The sequence below is a fragment of the Ovis aries genome, chromosome 9 (genome assembly GCF_016772045.2).
Source record: "Ovis aries strain OAR_USU_Benz2616 breed Rambouillet chromosome 9, ARS-UI_Ramb_v3.0, whole genome shotgun sequence".
In the NCBI taxonomy this organism is placed as follows: domain Eukaryota; kingdom Metazoa; phylum Chordata; class Mammalia; order Artiodactyla; family Bovidae; genus Ovis; species Ovis aries.
The window spans coordinates 47,028,614-47,049,747 of NC_056062.1; the positions used below are offsets into that span (position 1 = coordinate 47,028,614).

The 21,134-nt window shown below is 36.8% G+C and overlaps 1 protein-coding gene across 36 annotated transcripts in view; it reads right to left on the minus strand.

Annotated features, from left to right (window-relative positions):
- The window catches only part of NCOA2 (nuclear receptor coactivator 2), a 284,545-nt gene that overhangs the window by 230,325 nt on the left and 33,086 nt on the right, over positions 1–21,134 (minus strand). For 4 of the 36 annotated variants that reach the window (XM_060393782.1, XM_060393765.1, XM_060393771.1 and 1 more), the window contains exon 2: positions 1–21,134. This exon is cut by the window's left edge and continues 20,211 nt beyond it; it is cut by the window's right edge and continues 31,166 nt beyond it. The exons of the other annotated variants lie outside the window; for them this stretch is intronic. The gene's annotated coding sequence lies outside the window, so the exon portion shown is untranslated. 36 annotated transcript variants of the gene reach the window in all.

The following is a 21,134-nucleotide window of genomic DNA, read 5'->3' on the forward strand; positions in this document are numbered from 1 at the left end:
TCCATGTATACATGTCCCTATTTTTTCATCCCTGAGTACATAATTTACACATGACTATCAGCCAGTTCCAAGAATTACTAATGAATCTTTACCTGGGTTTTTTGACTGGAGAGGATTTGTCTGAGTTCACTTTTAATGTTTACAAGTAACTTTTTGATTTGAATTTGGCCCACTTAATTTCTAATTTACATCTTGCACATTATACTTTCTTAACTGAGCAATGTTTGATTTTCGTTTTTTAAAAAAAGCTATCTTCTATAATCAGGGTTGCTAATTTTTCAAAAGGTCATGAGAAATTTTGGCTCTTGCATGTGATCCAATTAATTTTTATATTTCATACTTTTCCAAGATACTCAAAACAGATTTTAAAATAAGCACTAGTATTCAATAATGTTTCTATATCCTTTTAATTAACTTAATAAATACTTACTAAGAATCTACTATAGTCCAGGCAAAGTACCTGGTGTTTAGAGTGCAGTGATAATTCATTTAATCATGAGTAAGTACTATTCTTTTTTTTTCTTTAATGGGGAAGGTGAAGCTCAGAGTGCAGGAAAAAAAATTGCCCAATATCCCAAAGTTTACATGTGGCAAGAGTCAGAATCAGAACTCTTTCAAAAGTTCTTTCTGACTTTGAGATGGATGCTCTTCCTAGCCTACACATTGATATAAAGTTAAATGACACACAGTCCCTATGTCCAAGGAGGCCATAGGCAAGAAACAAAACAATTCCAACATAATACGTGAGTCCTATCAATTTTCCTAACAAAATTTTGCATCAGAAGTTTTTCTGAATTTATTTAGAGGTTTTTCCTATCTAGATTTACTAAATTAAATTGTGTGCAGCTAGACAAGTTATTGACTGCCTACTACCCTGAAGGCACTATGTACTGTGTTAAGTGTTCAGGATGGAAGGAGAGAAGTTAAGAAATACCTTTTACATCATGAACCAATACACACAATGAATCCCTGTGTGTGAGTGTCAGTCACTCAGTCATGTCCGACTCTGCGACCCCATGAACTGTAGCCCACCAGGCTCCTCTGTCCAAGGGATTATCCAGGCAAGGGTACTAGAGTGGGTTGCCATTTCCTTCTCCAGAATACACACAATAACTGAAACCAAAGTTTCAGTACTTACCATTACTACACGTGATATACAATCATCTATCACACTTTTCTTAATGCTGGTCCTGGCCTACTAAATAAATTTTAGAATTCATTTACAGGTCACACTCCCCAATCTGCAAAACACTGTCCTATAAAATAGGCTGACCAAACCAAATCTCCACTTTTGCTTCTGACTCAATCTGGCCATTCTTTATAAATAAAGTATTTACAACAGATAATACCCATTAAGACTTATTTTGCTACTATGCCTAGTAGTATTATAACAGATCATTCAAACCACCCTATGCTTTAATATGTTCTCATATTTAATGATCCACTACTTTTAAGAACATCAAACTTTTTCTACTTTGAAAATATTTGTTTGTTAGGTCCAAACTATTAAATTTTACTTTACAAATACTTTTTTAATAAATTAACTACAGCAATCTGGTTTAATGTTATCACAGTGATAGTCTATTACCATCAAAGGAAACATACTTGGAAAAACCAACCAACCTGGGTGTTTAAAAGGATCTAAATCATCCTTAAACAGTTCAGATAAACCAAACTCTTAAATTTTAGTCCAGTAAATTTGTTTTTGGCATAATGAATGGGAAGGAATTTAGAAATAAAAACGATGTTACACATTTTAAAAACTCTCTAGGTTTAGAGGCTTTAGTGATTTGACCAAAGTCATAAATGTCCTTAATTACAAAACTTGCACTAGCTCTCAACTGCTGCTCTATCCGTGGGATCTCTTTCCACTATGCTACACATTGTCCACATCTTACAAAAAAAAAAAAAAAAATCACTATCAACAGCAGCTAACCTTGATATCTGCTTTGTCTAAAATTCTAAGGCAATTATGCTCTGACTTGCACCACTGAAGTATACTTGATTATGCAACCTTGCACACTGTCCCCTAATTGATTCCTCTGTATACATCTTAACTCTTCAGTAAGACCTTTTGCTATGTCTTATAAATAAACTAACCCTTATAAACTATTAAAATGGTAAATGTAATTTAACCACAGGACTACTTTAAAGTCAGTTTCATTTTTAATCTCCTTAATTGCATGCAACGGCTGCCAAGACCTTAGCTCTGGATTCTATCATGTTCTGCAACCATTGGAAAGAAAACCATTTCTCCTCTAAAAAAAGGAATCACTCTCTTTATTTGCACAGTCTACCCTCTCCAAGGGCATGACAAAGTTTTCGATTATAATTACAAAGCATCACAAATTATATGAAAACATATGTCATTTTCATTTTTTCTCAGACTGTAAGGGCGCTGTATTTATAAAAATGATGTAAACAGTTATTTTTAAATAGCATCACTATATAACTGTACGATATTTATAAATGCCAAATCATAAATCTGATTGAATTTTACAAGCATTTATTTTCGTGTTTTGTTGATATGGCTTTAGTTTAAGTTATTCTCAGAAGCTAGAAAGAACAAAATTCACTTCCAATTATAAATCAATTAGAAAGACGCCCATGCCTTCTTACAGATTTTCCCAATGGCAGCTGGGACAGAAACTCAGAGGTGACCTGTGCGTCCTTCCCCTCCGTAGGCAGTAACAAACATATTCCCCAAAAGACATATGTTTTGTAAACATAATATGCAGTCTTAGCCCAGGATAGCTGTATCCTATGACTACTACACAGTCATCTGAAATACATGAAAAAATGCAAAGAAAAAAAATTTTTTTTAATGTGACATAATCCCAAATACAACAGTTCTGGGACTAGGGACACTTGACTTGCATCTTTGATGAAATTTAAAACTGTATGTTTCTAAACTTCAGTAACAAAAGTTTGACAACAGATCAACCAGAAAAATACTGCAATCTCTTCCACGGATATTATTAAAAGTTTAATATTAATAATAATTAAAACAAGCCCCTACTTAATGCTAAAGGCCTCTATGAAAAATACATTTGCCTAACAGCTATCTTAAAAAAAAACAGAACTTTACTCACACGAGAGTTAAACAAGACATTTATCCTTGTAGAGCGGATTTTGAAGAAGTTGATGGTTTATTATTCTCCAAGATTTGAACAGCTCCAATATAATGAATTTATTTTGAGAAAGATGAGGCTGACAAAAGCCTGTTGTAATTAAAGGTGTTCGGGCACTGTTGTTGGTCCTCAAACGTTTGCTCTGTCAGCTGTCTAAATCCACACTGACACCACAGTAATTAGCGCACTGTCTATAATGTTTTAAATGCAAATTTGACAAAATTAAGCTGTTATGTATTGGGAAATGAATACTGATCAAGCCATCAAATATACTTCTGTTACTGTAAGATGTCAACCATATGTATGGCACGTGTCCAGATCAGCCACGCTCATATGAAGAACATGCAAGAGTATTCAAAACCAGAAGGGAGACTATGCTGACCTAAGCTAATAAAAACATGCAAATATCCACATAAAGGGGAACAGATTCTGATGCTTAAACAAAAGAATCAAAGTTAAGAGGCTTCAAGCCTGCCTGTCTCACAAATACTGTCTAAGACAGATACTTGTCCTTTTTTTTTATTTTGGAGTATAGTTGATTTTCAATGTTGTGTTAGTTTCAGGTGTAGAGTGAAGTGATCACTTTTACATATAGCCACTCTTTTTTAGTGTTAGTCAGACTGTAGCCCACCAAGCTCCTCTGTCCATGGAATTCTCCAGGCCAAGAATACTGGAGTGGGTAGCCATGCCTTTCTCCAGGGGATCTTCCCGGCCCAGGAATTGAACCCGGGTCTCCTGCAATGCAGGCAGATTCTTTGCCCTCTGAGCCACCAGGGAAGCGCAATCACAAGCTAGAATCAAGACTGTCAGGAGAAATATCAATAGCCTCAGAAATGCAGATGACACCACTTTGATTTGCCACCTGATATGAAGAGCTGAGGAAATGGCAACTCACTCCAGTGTTCTTGCCTGGAGAATCCCAGGGACAGGGGAGCCTGGTGGGCTGCTGTCTATGGGGTCGCACAGAGTCAGACACGACTGAAGTGACTTAGCAGCACGAAGAGCTAACTGACTGGAAAAGACCCTGATGCTAGGAAAGACTGATAGCAGGAGGAAAGGGGGTGGCGACAGAGGATGAGATAATTGGATGGCATCACCGACTCAATGGACATGAGTTTGAGCAAACTCCAAGAGATTGTGAAGGACAAAGGACCCTGGCATGCTAAAGTCCATGGGGTGGGCTGGGGTGGCAAAGAGTTGGATATGACTTAGCAACTGAACGAGTCAGCTCTTTTGAGTCTTTTCCATATAGGACATTACAGAGTACTGAGTAGAGTTCTCTGAGACATCTGTTCTTTATTTTGACATTTATCAAGCCTCTACTTTGTGTCAGACACCATTGGGCATTGTGGACAGGTGGATGGATAAAATGAAGAACTAGCCAACTACCCTCTTGAAACTTTCATTTGATGTAAGATGCAAACGGTTGTCTGTCTACTAACTCTGAAATCCTGACTGAAGCAGGAGGCTGAAAAGGCTTCTAAGGCCATGACCCAAAATTCAACAGAAAAGTTTGGAGTTGAGTCAGCAGCCAGACCTGGTATGGACATCAGGTACAGAAAAAGATGGTGGGAACTTAAATTTGCAGTTTCCATCATAAGGATTTTTTTTCATCCTTCTGTCCTACATGTATACCACACAAACGTTAATCTAATGACACGTGAAGTTTCTCAAACTGAGCTCCCTCTTTTGTGATTCTGACTGAGACTGAGTAGCTCTCTCTACTTGGGTAGAAGCAGAGGAATACTGTATTTAGACAAAACTATTTCTACACAGGAGCTAAATGTTTTCATATTTCTCTGACTAAACATACAATTAACAAGGATAATTTTTACCTGCATTCTCAGAATTTAGAAAGACTATGGGAGAGAATGATTTTATAGTCCTTGTCTCTCTTTTTAAAAGTTGACCTCTTATTTTCTCTCAATAAATGTTCCTGTAGTTAGCACAAACAAAAACATTTAACTCACCATTCTTACAGCAAGAGAGAGAGAACACACAGCCCTAGCAGCTGTCCTAAGAATCATGGATTACAAAAAACTCTATTATAGAAACTATTGTTCCAATGATTTAAAATGTGAAAAGGGGAAGAATAAAGGCTAGAGAGTTCTGTACACTATGTATTTCAATATGGAAGCATGTTTAATAACAATAAACAAATAATTTTGTTCCCCCAAGCAAGTAAGTCATACTGTACTGCTGTAAAGTCAAAGTCTCAAAAAAACAAACTGATTTCCTTGTTAGCTGACTGATACACAAATTGATATAAAAACCAATAGCACAGAAGTAATAATTTCTCCTTGCTGCTAAGTCACTTCAGTCGTGTCCAACTCTGTGCAACCCCACAGACGTCAGCCCACCAGGCTCCCCAGTCCCTGGGATTCTCCAGGCAAGAACACTGGAGTGGGTTGCCATTTCCTTCTGCAATGCATGAAAGTGAAAGTGAAGTTGCTCAGTTGTGTCTGACTCTTAGTGACCCCATGGACCGCAGCCTACCAGGCTCCTCCATCCATGGGATTTTCCAAGCAAGAGTACTGGAGTGGGGTGCCATTGCCTTCTTCAATAATTTCTCCTTACTTTTCTATAATACTTTGCAGTTTTTGAGGTTAGTGTTACATTCATTACTCCACTTAACATCAAATAGTTGATGGTACGATTAAAATGGCTAGCTGTTTTCACAAAACAGGGAACATCATTAAGTCTAGATTAAATTCATCTTTTCTTTGCCCTCTCGCTACATTTTGCTGTCCTATGGTTTCTTTTAGAGTTATTATACATGTTTTTCCCCCAATACTGTTCTTTTTCCCCCTACCACCCAAACAGAAGGTAGTTTAATAAATCATTGCTCAAGGAGTTTCCCATGTCTGGACTATGCTTCTCCCACATTATTTTGGCCATCAAATTCTATCGTTCAGAATTTATTTTACATGTCCCTTCTGCCAGAGTCCAAGATCAGTGTACAGAAAAAAACTGTGTTTCCATACACCAGCACAGAACAATCTGAAAAGAAAATTAAGAAACAATTTTCCATTTATAATAGCATTTGAAATAAAATACTGAGGGATAAATTAAACAAAACAGGTGAAAGACTTGTACAATGAAAACTACAAAGCACTCCTCAAAGAAATTAAAGACTTAAATATATATATTTTTCATAATCTTTGCTTTTCTTTTTAATTTATTTATTGAAGGATAATTGCTTTACAGAATTTTGTTGTTTTCTGTCAAACCTCAACATGAATCAGCCATGGGTATACATATATGCCCTCCCTTTTGAACCTCCCTCCCATCTCCCTCCCCATCCCACCCCTCTAGGTTGATACAGAGCCCCTGTTTGAGTTTCCTGAGCCATACAGCAAATTCCTGTTGGCTCTCTATTTTACATATGGTAATGTAAGTTTCCATGTTACTCTTTCCATACATCTCACCCTCTCCTCCTTTCTCCCCATGTCCATAAGTCGATTCTCTAGGTAAAGACCTAAATAGATGGAAAAACATCCTATGTTCATGGACTGGAAGATTAATATTCTTAAAATGGCAATATTAGCCTAACTACTCTAATGATTTGATTTCCAATAGCTGTTTTTTGCCACTGGAAAACCAACCTTCAACATATCTGAAATCCCAAGGGGCTCCAAAGAGCCAAAACAATATTGGAAAAAGAAGAACAAAGTTAAAGGACTCACACTTCCCAATTTCAAAAGAAAGAACAGTCTATTCAACAATTATCAGTAGTGCTGGGACAAAAGGCAATTGGATATCCACATGCAAAACAATGAAACTGAACACCTATTTCACACCATATACAAAGATTAACTAAAATGAATCAACACCTAAATATAAGAACTGAAACCATGGGACTTTCCTGGTGGTCCAGTGATAAGACTCCCAATGCAGGGGGCCCACGTCCAATCCCTGGTCAGGGAGCTAGATCCCACATGCCACAACTAAGATCTGATGCAGCCCAATAAATAAATAAATATATTTTTTATAAAAGGAACTAAACCATGAAACTCTTAGAAGAAAATATAGCAGTAAATCTTTGTGGCCTTGGATTTGGCACCAAAAATAAAAGCAAAAATAGATAAAATGGACTTTATCAAAATTCAAAATGCTTGTGCATCAAAGAATTTAACCAAGAAAATGAAAAGACTACAGAACTGGAGAAAAATATTTGCAAATCATATAGTTGATAAGGGTCTAGAATCTAAAATAAAGAATTTTATAATTCAACAACCAAAAGACAAACAACCCTATTAAAAAACCAGTTGGGACTTCCCTGGCAGTCCAGTGGTTAAGACTCCACTGTAGGGACATGGTTCAATCCCTGGCCGGGAAACTAAGATCCCACATGCCATGCGACCTTGCAAAAGAAAAACAGCAAAGGACTTGAACAGATATTTCTTCAAAGAAGCTATACAAGAGGCCAACAAGCATATGAAAAGATGTTCAATATCACTGGTTGTTAGTAAAATTCAAATCAAAACCAAATTAAGGTATCACTTCATACCCATCAAGATGGCTACAATCATAAAAACAGATACCATGTCAGTGAGGATGAAGAAAAATAGGAAGCTAGCTGCATTGCTACTAGGAATATAAAATAATGCAGCCACTGTGGAAAACAGTGGGCAGCTCCTCAGAGTTAACACAGAGTTACCACGGGACCCATCAATCCCACTTCCAGGTATGTATCCCAAAGAAGTAAAAACAGGTACTCAAACAAATACACGTACACACATGTTCACAGCAGCACTATTCAAAATAGACAAAAGGCAGGAACAGCCCAAATGTCTACTGATGGAAGAATGGGTAAGCAAATTATAGTATACTCAGATGATAGAATATTATTCAGCTATGAAAAAGATTAACTACTAATGCACACTACAGCATGGAAGAAGCTTGAAAATATTGTGCTAAGTAAAAGAGACCAGACATAAAAGGTCACATATTGTCTGATTCCTTTTATAATGAAATGTCCAGGCAAGGTAAATTCACAGAGACAGAACAAAGACTAGTGTTTGCAGGGGCTGCCAAGACAGGGAAATGGGAGCAGCTTTTAATGGCTACAGAGTTTCCTTCTGGGCTAACAAAAGTCTTTTGGAACTAGACAGAAATAATTTCCTTCTAATCAACATTGTGCATATCATTCTATATTTTATTTGCATTTAAAATACATATACCCTGCCCTAAAACTTTATTTTCTGTGTGAATCATTTTATCTTGTCTTATTCTGTAGTCCTTTTCTCTCTCCGTTCCATCTCTGTTATGCTTCTTTCTTTTCCTAGACTAAACTTTATTTTGCTGAAATAAATTTTGCTATAATCTATTAGGAAAGAAAAGTAGACATAAAAACTCTAAGACACACGTTTTCAAGTTATCCCTTTGCTGCTGCTGTTGTTGCTGAGTTGCCGGTTATGTCTGACTTTTTTGCAACCCCAAGATCTACAGTCTGCCAGGCTCCTCGGTCCATGGAATTTCCCAGACAAGAATACTGGAGTGGGTTGCCATTTCCTTCTCCAGGGGATCTTCCCAAGCCAAGGATTGAACTCATGTGTCTTGCACTGGGAGATGATTCTTTACCACAAAGCCACCAGCGAAGCCCAAAGTTAACCCTACTCTGCATTAACTATAACAAATACAGTTAAATTATTTTTTATTTGGAGTGTATCAATATTCTATGCTACATAAAATCTACCAGATGTAATCAAGCAAATTTTTCAGTACATTTTAAATGCCTCTAAAGTTGAATTAGTGTCAATAGATAAATCACAAAGCCTAGAGTAAAACAGTAATGATGGTAAGGGAAATAAGTTGTCACTTTTAGCCATATGTTTACTTTTTAGACAAGTTAGTTATTAGCTAAATGTATCAGAATGTAGCATGTATTTTTCCAGTATATTTTAATGAAAATTCACTATTTATACCTTCATATCACCTTTCAAGTTATTAAAGTCAAGACAAAACAACACATAAATGCTGCCCTACAAGTCTTAACTATGAATTTAACTAGCAATACAAACAGCACCCTTGTATTTAAAGGGTTGTTAATTACAGTACATGAGACTAAAAAGAGGTCAATGGAAGATTTTATGTTCATGGTTATTTCAACCCACCAAGAGATTTTCTTGTAACAAACCTGTTTAAAAGCCACAGTTAACACAAAACCATTTATTTCTACATAATCAAAGGGTTGAAATATCTCTATTATTTAAAATGTTATTTTAAAAATACTGATTCTAACATGGTCTTTGGCCAAACACATCACTTAAATAACAAAAACTTTTTTCAAAGGCCAAATTAAAAAAAAAAAAACTTCGTAAAATGAAATTAAAAGTCTATGCCCAAAGCCACCCATGCTAATAACTCTGCATTGTTAAACGGAAGTATGTTGATCCGAATCTATTATCAATTTTTAACATTAGCTTCTTCCTAACAAAACTATGTCTCTACAGAGCATGCATTTACAATGAAAACTGGGAAAATTTAATTACGTTTGTGAAATTCTAATTCATTTAGATGTGTATACATAAATTCTAGCACTTTAATGAGGAAAAATGAGGACTTTTTGACGTATCACCTATCACGGATGCAAAATGTTTCTAAATGTCTACCATTCACCAATGGAATGCTGACACTTATGAGCAGTTTAATCATTTTTCTAAATAGACTACATATTTTAAGTCTATTCAGTGGCAGTTTTAACAGTGAAGTAGGGGTTAACTGAAATCAGAAACCAAGCCCTCCTTAAGAAGGATCAAGAGGAAATAGTAACTTTTGGAAAATCCCAAATATTTTAAACACAGGAACATACCCAGTTTTGACAAGCTATATGACCATGGCATAAATGCTTCCATCTTCAGTAGCTGTTAAAACAAGCAGTCCTTTCCAACTTTGACAGAGAACAGAATTCATTTCCCCTATACAGCTGTATTGTTTCAAAGTCTGTTAAACCTAAGTGTGACAGGACTGACTTTTTAGGGGAGCAGAGATATTTACTGTATTGTCCTAAAGGACCTAAGTTAAAAATAAATAAGGAAAGGTGTGTGTGTGTGTGTGTGTGTGTGTGTGTGTGTGTGTGTGTGTCTATATGTGTGTGTGTTGGGGGAGATGAAGGGAGGAAGGGCAAAGTTAAAGAAAAGAAGGAAAACAACAGGATAATCAAAACCATACACAGACATTAATGCACACAAACATATTTAGATGCCTTTTTAAAAGCTTGTTTTTCATATGGTATTAAGATCAATGCTCGGAACAATGTATCAAAGAAAAATTGATAAATGAAAAAACAAAACACATTCTGAATAGACAGCCAACAGGAATTTGCTATATGGCTCAGGAAACTCAAACAGGGGCTCTGCATCAATCTAGAGGGGTGGGATGGGGCGGAAGACGGGAGGGAGGTTCAAAAGGGAGAGGATATATGTATACCTATGGCTGATTCATGTTGAGGTTGACAGAAAACAACAAAATTCTGTAAAGCGACTATCCTTCAATTTGAAAAAAAAAAGAATGCCACACAGGCAAAGAGGACGTAAGCATGAAAGAGTTTAAAGATGAAGAAAATAAAGTGGGGGAGGGTAGAACACACGTCAAACGGAAGCTTTAGGACAGGAGGGGGCAACTTGTTCCTGTAAAAATGTCAGACGGTAAATATTTTAGGATTCATGGGCCACAAGGGCTCTGTCAACCCTGTCACTGTCCTGCAAAATGATGTTCTGAAAAATACTCCAAGAAATACTCAACTCTGCCATTGTAGTGCAAAGTAGCTGTAGATAACCTTGTAAACAAATGAGGCTAGATGTTTTCCAATAAAACTTTACTTACAAAAAGACCAAAAAAAACCCCAAACAAACCACACATCCTGGTAGGAAATATTTACATATCAGCACATCTGATAAAACTTCTGACCAGAATATGGAAAAGAACTCTCAAAACTATTAAAATTTTTTTAATAAGCAAAACATTTAAATAGGCTCTTCACCAAAGAATATATGCACATAATACATAAACTCATGATATTTATCTATGAGAAAAGAAAAGTTATGTTTATATGATCTGTAGGCAAAAGTTTACAGCAGTCTTATTCATAACTGCCAGAATCTTGAAACAACCCACATGTCTTTTAAGTGAGTGGATAAATAAACTGTTACACAACATACTACAGAATATTATCAACAATGAAAAGGAATGAACTGATACCACAACAGCCAGACCCACAAAGCTATGAGACTTCATTTCTATGACATTCTAGAAGAAGTGAAAACTACAGCAACAGATCAGGGTTTGTGAGGTGCTAAGTGTGATGGCTGAAGTTGCCTAAAAAGAGCAAATTTGGAGGGGGGTGGGGTGGGGTGGAATAGAACTGTTCTATATATAGTAGTTATGTGACGTGTCAAGTCACATCAGTCATGTATGACTCTTTGCAACCCTATGGACTGTAGCCCACCAGGCTCCTCTGTCCATGGGGATTTTCCAGGCAAGAATACTGCAGTGGGTTGCCATGCCCTCCTCCAGGGGATCTTCCCAACTCAAGGATCAAACCTGCGTCTCTTATGTCTCCTGCATTGGCAGACAGGTTCTTTACCACTAGCACCACCTGGGAAGCCCCTACGTAACTTTATCTGTCTATATATATTTGTCAAAACACATAGAATTGGGTATTTTTAAATGGATTATTCTGCATGTAATATATAAAATTTTTAAATGTTCAATATGATGTCAAGAAAATGCTGGCCATTATGAGGAGTTTACTGGAAAAAAAGGTACTCTTTACCTTACTATAAAACTTTTTTCCATCACTTGAATACTATATGCAATACTGCTGGATCTAACAATGGCAAAACATAAATAGAGAAGACTTAGAATGGTACAAAAACGGTAAAGGGAAAGGAGGTTGTTGTGTGAAACGCACAGCAGATGTAACTCAAGTCTCTATTACCAGGAAAAATACAGATGGACAGAACATTACCTCAGTTGCCAATCTCAGATCACTGGGGAAAAATTATCACTTAAAGCTTTCAAGTTTTACGCTTAAGACTGAGAGCAAACTTAACTCATCTCTCAAATACAGTATACAGAGTGGGAAGGGGAGGGGAGAGAAGAAACAGTATAAGCAAAAAAACATGAAATACATGCGGAAAATGTTTAATCAACTCTAATTTGAAGATAACAGCAATTCTGACTTTAAAAGGGAAATTGTAATTTTTTGGAGAGAAAATGCAGTGAATTGGAAACAGCAAAACAGAGAGTCAAGGGGACCTTGGAGAACTAAAGCAGATGGTATATACTAAAGTCCATAAATGCTGAAGTGTAAAAATGCTAATTAAAAGTTGTCTTCTCTCGAGCTGTAAACAAGGAACATGGGAACTTTCGAGTCCGTGTGCTAATCCCATAGATGATTACTGTCACGGGGCCATAAATGAAAGAGCTAAGGCTTCAAACCTATTTGTCTGACAGCACAGCTTAAACTCTGTTGACCACTCTACTATTCATTACCCCACCCCATAAAGAACAGCTTTATGGGCAATATTCTACCTTCTAACAGAAGATTCTATAAAATAAACAGTTTTGTTTTGGAGTCCGTGCCTATCGGCGTAGGAATTCTGAGGTAGGGATGATCCCTTCTGTTTGCGTGCTCTGATGTGGTCACCAGTGTTTGATGCCAATCTGGAGTTTCAGTACAAGAGCTGAATGATGTGATTCTTTACCACAGACCTTTCTAGTTTTTTTCCATTTTAAGGTATCTCATTTGAGGCAAACAGTTATCCAATAGGGAAAGAGAACAACTGATACAGAAAAATATGTTCACTTCAATCCAATGAACGTTTATGGATTGGATATAACATGCTGGATTGTACCATCAGTCTGTATCACAGATGACTTTATGAAACAGTTGCTTCCTCAGTTGCTGTGACCCCATGGACTATAGCCCACCAGGCTCCTGTGTCCACAGGATTCTCCAGGCAAGAACACTGGAGCGGGTAGCCATGCCCTTCTCCAAGGTATCTTCCTGACCCAGGGATCGATCCTGGGTCTCCTGCATTGCAGGCAGATTTTTTTACCATCTGAGTCACCACGGAAGCCATATAAAACAGACAACACTGTAAATAATAAGTCCAAAGAATAAAGTCCTGTTCTAGTTGGAAACAAGGAATCTCTACAGAAACTCAATCATATTTGCTCCTTTCTCTGAATATCTGTATCGTTTCTAAATCATCTAATTCAGAACCAAATTATAGAGCACACTGTTCTTTTTTAGCCCACAAAGTATTCTTTCACAGGAACCCCCTCATCTATGGACTTTTAGAAAGTTAACAATTAAATCCCGTATCTTCCATGGTGCCCATCCATTTTCAATTAGACATTAAAAAAAAATTTTACTGACATACAGCTGATTTACAATGTGTGTTAATTTCTGCTGTGCAGCAAAGTGACTCAGTTATACATATATTCTCTTTCATATTTTTTCCAATATGGTCGGACATAAATGTTTTAAAATGACTTTCAAACATTCAGCACTACAGATTCCAATGTTATTTCTGCCTCCAGAAATCCCTATTGGTGGCAGATCAGTTCTCTAAATTTTCTTTCGCAATGTAAAGGAAGAGAAACAAAGGGGAAAATTAGTAAATCTGGCCATAAAAAAAAAATAAAAATAAAAACATACAGAAAGATATTAATTAGCCAACAAAATCATTTTCGGTGAAAGATCCCTTAACCATCACCATTCATTTTGGTAAAAGATGGAGGGTGAGGTACAGTGAAGGGGAGGAATGAAATGAACAAACACTGATCTGAATCAATGCAAGTCTGCACCTCGGAGGTGAATGGGGGGAGCTTTAAATAACAGCTCCCCAAACCTGAGTCAGGGGCCTTCCTATCAGCACCGTCATTCTCTACACTGCCTTCCCTCGAAAGCCACAGGCTCCATTCCAGGTCTCCACGCGGAATCTGTGCAGCTCCCTCAAACCCCATGAGAGCCCTCGTGCCACCACAGTGCTCGTGTGATGCATTTGAGGGAAAAAAGTGGTATCTGAAAAGTGAGGGATGTGGAGAGAGGACAGAGGCTAGTGAAAGTACGCTGTTCTAAAGCAGTGAAGGGATGCAGGGAACACTTAGGGACTGGGGTTACAGAGCGTCTACACCGGGAGTCACACAGCACCTATCACAAATTATGAATCTAAGAAATAACAACGTTAAGGATATTCAGTCTTTCCATGTGAACTACCTCTAATATGACCTTAGTCACAACTGACTATTCAGAAAGGGTTCAAGACTGAAATATTTAGTCCAATACCCAAGGGCTCTGGTGAGGGAAGGAAAAAAAACAACAAAAACTGTGTTTTAATTCTCAATTGCAAGGCTTTTTCCCTAAGCACTTGATTCAGAATTATATTTCTATCACCTGCATGAGTACATGTCTGTAAATAAGATTCGGAAAACAAGAAACACCACTCTATGAAATTAAGCAGCCTTTTTTTTTAAGTTACTTGGGGGGCTTCCCTGGGGGTCTAGTGGCTAAGACTCTGCGTTCCCAATGCAGGGGGCCTGGGTTTGATCCCTGGTCAGGGAACAAGATCCCACATGCCACAGCTAAGACAAATAAATTAGCTTTTTCTTTGTTGTTGTTTTTCTTTAAGTTACTTGGAAGGATAGCTTGGGGAAACTTACTGCTGCTGCTGCTGTTGCTAAGTCACTTCAGTCGTGTCTGACTCTGTGTGACCCCATAGATGGCAGCCCATCAGGCTCCCCAGTCCCTGGGATTCTCCAGGCAAGAATATTGGGGTGGGTTGCCATTTTCTTCTCCAATGCATTAAAGTAAAAAGCGAAAGTGAACTCACTCAGTCCTTAGCGACCCCACAGACTGCAGCCTACCAGGCTTCTCCATCCATGGGATTTGCCAGGCAAGAGTACTGGAGTGGGTTGCCATTGCCTTCTCTGCCTTAATATGCTAAAGATTCATAAATGCAAAAGACAGATGTAGGATATTAGTGGTCAGTATACTCTAATTCCATGGTCTTCCCAGGTGGCACTAGTGATAAAGAACCCGCCTATGAATGCAAGAGACTTAGTAAGAGTCGTGGGCTTGATCCCTGGGTCAGGAAGAATCCCCTGGAGAAGGGCATGGCAACCCACTTCAGTATTCTTGCCTGGAGAATCCCATGGACAGATGAGCTTGGCGGGTCACAAAGTCCATAGGGTCACAAAGAATTGGACCTGACTGAAGTGACTTAGCATACAGACATACTCTAAATCTATACACAACATCCTGTACCTGACATGGCAAAGCAGAAATCTCCTATAGTTCTTTAAAAGGAAAAGAAAACCCAAATATGTTTCACTGTATGCAAGACCTTCAAAACACCAGACCAACTCCTTGGGTCACAAGGGAAGATTCTTTTTGAGAAAGAAATGCAAGTTACTGGTAGCCTGGATTCTTCCCTTTAACCACTGCTATTTCTTTAATACAAAGTCCTAAAACCATCCTCTTCTCCCTCTTCTGCCACACTGACCTTGATTCCGCTTCTGCGTTTCTTTAAAAGACACTGAATACTGTTTTGAAATGAAATAAATGCAAAATAACAGCATTTGTGAAATTAATATGAAAACTTTTATACCAATTTCTGAAGCTCTGTGGGAATAATGGTAGTAAGCGTTACTATTTTTTCTCTTTTTTTCCTCAGGAGGTGGACTACATTTCCAGATACACTCAAAAGACTACCAACAGAGTAACAGTTACACCAATAATATATATAAATAGCACTGCTGGGAGCAGAACACAGATTTTGGAGTTACTGCACAGAGGGGCCAATAATCACAGTACTCCAGCTTTTAGTAAAAAACTAGCTCACAGGTACAGACAGTTTCAATTTAAATGTTTGATAATGTTTCCAAGTATTAAGTAGTACCATTTAAACTGTTTGAAAATTCTTTCTGTAAAATAATCACATATCTAAAATGTTAAGGATGTTTTGAAACTTATTTTTACAAAGGAGCTAAGTGAAAAACTATTATACAGACCTTGCTAAAATAAAAATAATAGAGGTAACAATAAAACATTTGACTTCAAGAAGATACTATTCCCCACCACCGCCAAATTCACATATATAAGACTATATTCTCAACTCTAAATGACATTCAATCAACATTTCTAGTTCTAAAAATCTGACTTTATGAATTTCTGTGTGTGGTTTTGTGTATGTGTGTGTGGCCTCATTATGTGCAAAATAGTGTTAAATAGAAGCAGATGCTGTTGAAATGAACTCAATATAGATTCAGAAGTAGAAGACACAGGCCTCTGCTCTCAGGAAGATATCAAAGGAAGATCAGGAAGTGAGATAAATAATAAAAGAATTTACTGATGTTCTAAGAACTGTGCAAGGTATGGTAGCTTATATACCAAATGGAAGATATAGAGAACAGCAGCAACAATTTCATCAAAATGTGAAATAAAAGTGTGCTGGCTTAGTCCAGAAAGTTAAATGAGGCTAAGCTGTAAAGCACAAATAGGATTTGGATAGGCAGAAAAACTCCCAGAACCAAGGATCAATCACTACTGGCTAAAGAAGTCTGGCTGAGTACAACACGTGCGTTCGTGACAAGGAGGCTAAAACATACCCAGGACTGGAACTTCACCCTGGCCCGCTGGCAACTCTAAAACACTGAAAAGTTCAGGGAGGAATTCGAGATAGAGGTTTAAGAAGCATGATCACCAAAGGATGTGAGGGGCAGATCAAAGACCAAAAACGGTAAATGGTACATAATCAAATAAGGTAAAGAAATACAGCCATTATGTAGGTTTTCAAGTCAAAGAATATCTATTACTGAGGCTAAAATGACTGGTTATCTGTATCAAGGAAATTTATCAGTTCTTCACTTTATTCTTCGTGTAAGACAGCTTAAGTACAGTTCTGATGTTTTTTAAAACCTTCTACTGTATTTCTAAACTGTCACATAACTAACGGTATTTATGTAAAAATCTAATTAAGAAAAATTAGGATAGTTGTTGTTATTGGCCCAAAGCCTTTCTCAAAAGGAAATAAATGCTGCTTTACAGTTTTGTTGATTCTGTTAGGCTGTAAGGGTGCCATGTGAACACCAGAAGAAATCAGTTTTTGATTGGTCAATATAACTAACCCCTCCTAAAACTGATGATTCACTTTATTATTCCCCATGGGTAGGTCTAGTTTGGAAATGTACCTGGTTTGTTTATATTAGGTAAATAAGCCATTTAAAAATAAAATTAACATCTCTGACATAATAACTACTTGACTAAAATAGTTCAGTCACTCATTCGTGTCCAACTCTTTGCAACCCCATAGACTGCAGCATGCCAGGCCTCCCTGTCTATCACCAACTCCCAGAGCTTGCTCAAACTTGTGTCCATCGAGTCGGTGATGCCATCCAACCATCTCATCCTCTGTTGTCCCCTTCTCCTGCCTTCAATCTTTCCCAGCATCAGGGTCTTTTCAAATGAGTCAGCTCCTCGCATCAGGAGGTCAAAGTATTGGAGTTTCAGCTTCAGCATCAGTTCTTCCAATGAATATTCAGGACAGATCTCCTTTAGGATGGACTGGTTGGATCTCCTTGCAGTCCAAGGGACTCTGAAGAATCTTCTCCAACACCACTTCAAAAGCTTCAATTCTTTGGTGCTCAGCTTTCTTTATGGTCCAACTCTCACATCCATACATAACTAGTGGAAAAACCACGGCTTTCACTAGAAAAACCTTTGTTGGCAAAGTGATATCTCTGCTTTTTAATATGCTCTCTAGGTTGGTCATAGCTTTTCTTCCAAGGAGCAAGTGTCTTTTAATTTCATGGCTGCAGTCACCATCTGCAGTGATTTTGGAGCCCCCCAAAATAAAGTCTGTCACTGTTTCCCCATCTATTTGCCATGAAGTGATGGGACTCAATGCCATGATCTTAGTTTTCTGAATGTTGAGTTTTAAGTTTAAACTTAAAAGTAGAAAGTTTAAGCCAACTTTTCACTCTCCTCTTTCACTCTCATCAAGAGGTTCTTTAGTTCTTCACTTTCTGCCCCAAGGGTGGTGTTATCTGCATATCTGAGGTTATTGATATTTCTCCTGGCAATCTTGATTCCAGCTTGTGCTTCTTCCAGCCCAACGCTTCTCATGATGTACTCTGCATATAAGGTAAGTAAGCAGGGTGACAATATATAGCCTTGACATGCTCCTTTCCCAATCTGGAACCAGTCTGTAGTTCCATGCCCAGTTCTAACTGCTACTTCTTGACCTGCATACAGAACTAGACTAAACATACATAGAACTACATAACTAAAATAGTAAATGTTCCAAAAATAGTAAATGTTCCAAAAAATAATACTACAGTCCTAAATTAAAAAAAAAAGGTTTATAATGTTCTTCCTACTTTCTATTTCTGTCCCACTAACTACATTACACATTTGCTAGTTTCTTTATATTTACCAGTGTACCTAATAAATCAGTAATAATATCAGTAATATTTTAAATGCTTTGTAATTTTTTAAATTTTATTTTATTTGGCTGCACTGGGTTTTAGTTGTGGCATGTGGGATCTAGTTCCTTGACCAGGGATTGAACAGTTCCATAATTTTTTATGTATTATCAAAATGCACAGATTTCACTTAAAATTCATACTCATTTGACACACTGATTTATTCTGAAATATTCCACATAAATTCAATTTTTTGTAACTCATATAGTTTAAACATACTTTGGAAGATGTTCATTTAAGGAAGCCAGTAGTTCACCTAGTTCTTTTGTAAAACTAAGATGCACAGATGTAGAGTGAGTATCAGCCCTGATTAATGTGCTGTAGTTTGCTCTTTGTAGATGGTGGTTTTAAAAAGTGGCTTATAAGCATGGTTTGAAAGTACTTCCATCATAGGAGATCAGAGAAGTACTATAAGTTGGAAATTCAGTTTTCTAATTAGTGAATACATGATGCTGAGTAGCACAAACCCAATTAATCCACAGCAAGTTACACTGCTTGTTCCCTAGCAGGATACGGTAATAAGACCCAGCAGAAGGCACACAATCTTCAAAACCATCCTTCAGCTTGAATCTTACTTCTGCCAATGATTCGTTTAAGATACAGCCAAACATTCCTAACAACAAACACACGTGTAGTGGGGACGGACAGAGCTGCTATTACTAACCTCCTAAGAATACCATGAGTCTCAATGAGACAACTTGAGTAGGATTCTGCCCCTTCCCTGCTGGCCTGAGGAGTACAACAAGAAGCTACCAAGTGTGAAAGGCAGAGCAGTGCCTGATCCAGTGCTTCCTTTTTTCCAGGTTATAAGGTGAATACTATAAAACACATAAAATAAAAAAGTGAGAGCTAGGAAAAGAAAGCAGAAAAAGGAAGAATATTACTTCGGAAAATTTTAGGCTTTCTTTCATGGAATTTTCTAGGAATTATTTTCCACTTCAGAGGAAATTATACTTTAAACAATGAACAACTATAAAATTAAAACTTACTGAAGTTCTGTAAGTGCATATCCTACTTCAAAAGACCCTCGTATATACACATAAACACACACAAATACACACACACACGTATGTCTGTTTATATCCTTTCTACAGCAGACTTCTGGCAGCTAAAAGAAGACTTGGGCAGTAGGAGAATCAGCCACTGGGTCTTACAGAATCCCTGCTCTTACGAACACCTTCATTTAATTATGACCATGCTTCTCAGCCACCACTGCTTCACTTGGAAATATCCTAAGAGAATATCTTTCATGGGAAAAGATCAACTCTTCTGAAGCAAAAACAAAACAAAACAAAACAAAACTGAATTTGTGTTATAACGTAATGGACTTGAGGTGAACATATCTGCTTCCTCCACTTGCGCTGCTTATTCTTTGTTTCTAAGAAATAATACTTGAAAGAGGCGAGAAAAAGAAAAAAATGAGAAAGACAAAGATGGGGGAGATACCTTAAAGGAACAGAAGCTACAATTAGAAGCTCATGATAAAAAGAAAATGCAAGATATCAGTAAAAAAAAAAAATTTTTTTTGAAGTTTATCAAGACTGGTGTCAGGATCAGCTTTTTAAAATTCTAGTCAAGTGATTTAAAATTAAATAAAAATCTCACATAACCTTTATTAATGTTCTGGATGATAATGATCCATGTGCACTGAAATGAAGTACCTTAAAAATAAAAGGGAAGCACAATGTCTAATATATTTAACACTACTAAACTATACATTTGAAAACTGTCAAGATGGTAAATTTTACATCTTTTTTACCACAATAATAAAAATAAATAAAGGTAAAGATTCCATAAACCAACTTAGGATTTTTATACACTTAAAATAGTGCCATCATATCTGCAGCAGCATGGATGGACTTAAGGGATTATCATACTAAGTGAAGTAAGTCAGACAGGGAAAGACAAATATATGATATTATTTACATGTGAATCTAATATATGATAAAAAATAAACTTATTTACAAAACAGAAGCAGATCTACAGTCATAGAAAACAACCTTATGGCTATCACTGGGGAAAGGAGAGGAAGAGATAGATTAGGAGTTTGGGATTACCAAATACAGGCTACTGCATATAAAACAAATAAACAACAAAGTCCTATTACACAGTCCTGGGAACTATATTCAGTATCTTGCAATAACCTGTAATGAAAAAGAACATATATATATATATATATATATATATATATATATATATATATATATATATATACACACACACACACACACGTGTGTGTATTTGTACATATGTGTGTACATACATGTGTGTATTTTATATATATATATATATATATAAAAAACTGAATCACTTTGCTCTACACCAGAAACTAACACATTTTAAATCAACTATACTTCAAGTTAAAGAAAAAAATTAGAAGCATCAAATGGTTCGTTCTTGTTTAAAATATATAACTTGATTGTGTGAAAACACACAAATCAGAAATTCCTCTTATAAAGATACTAAAAAAGATGTTAAGGGATATATAGAAATTCCTGATGTTCTGAT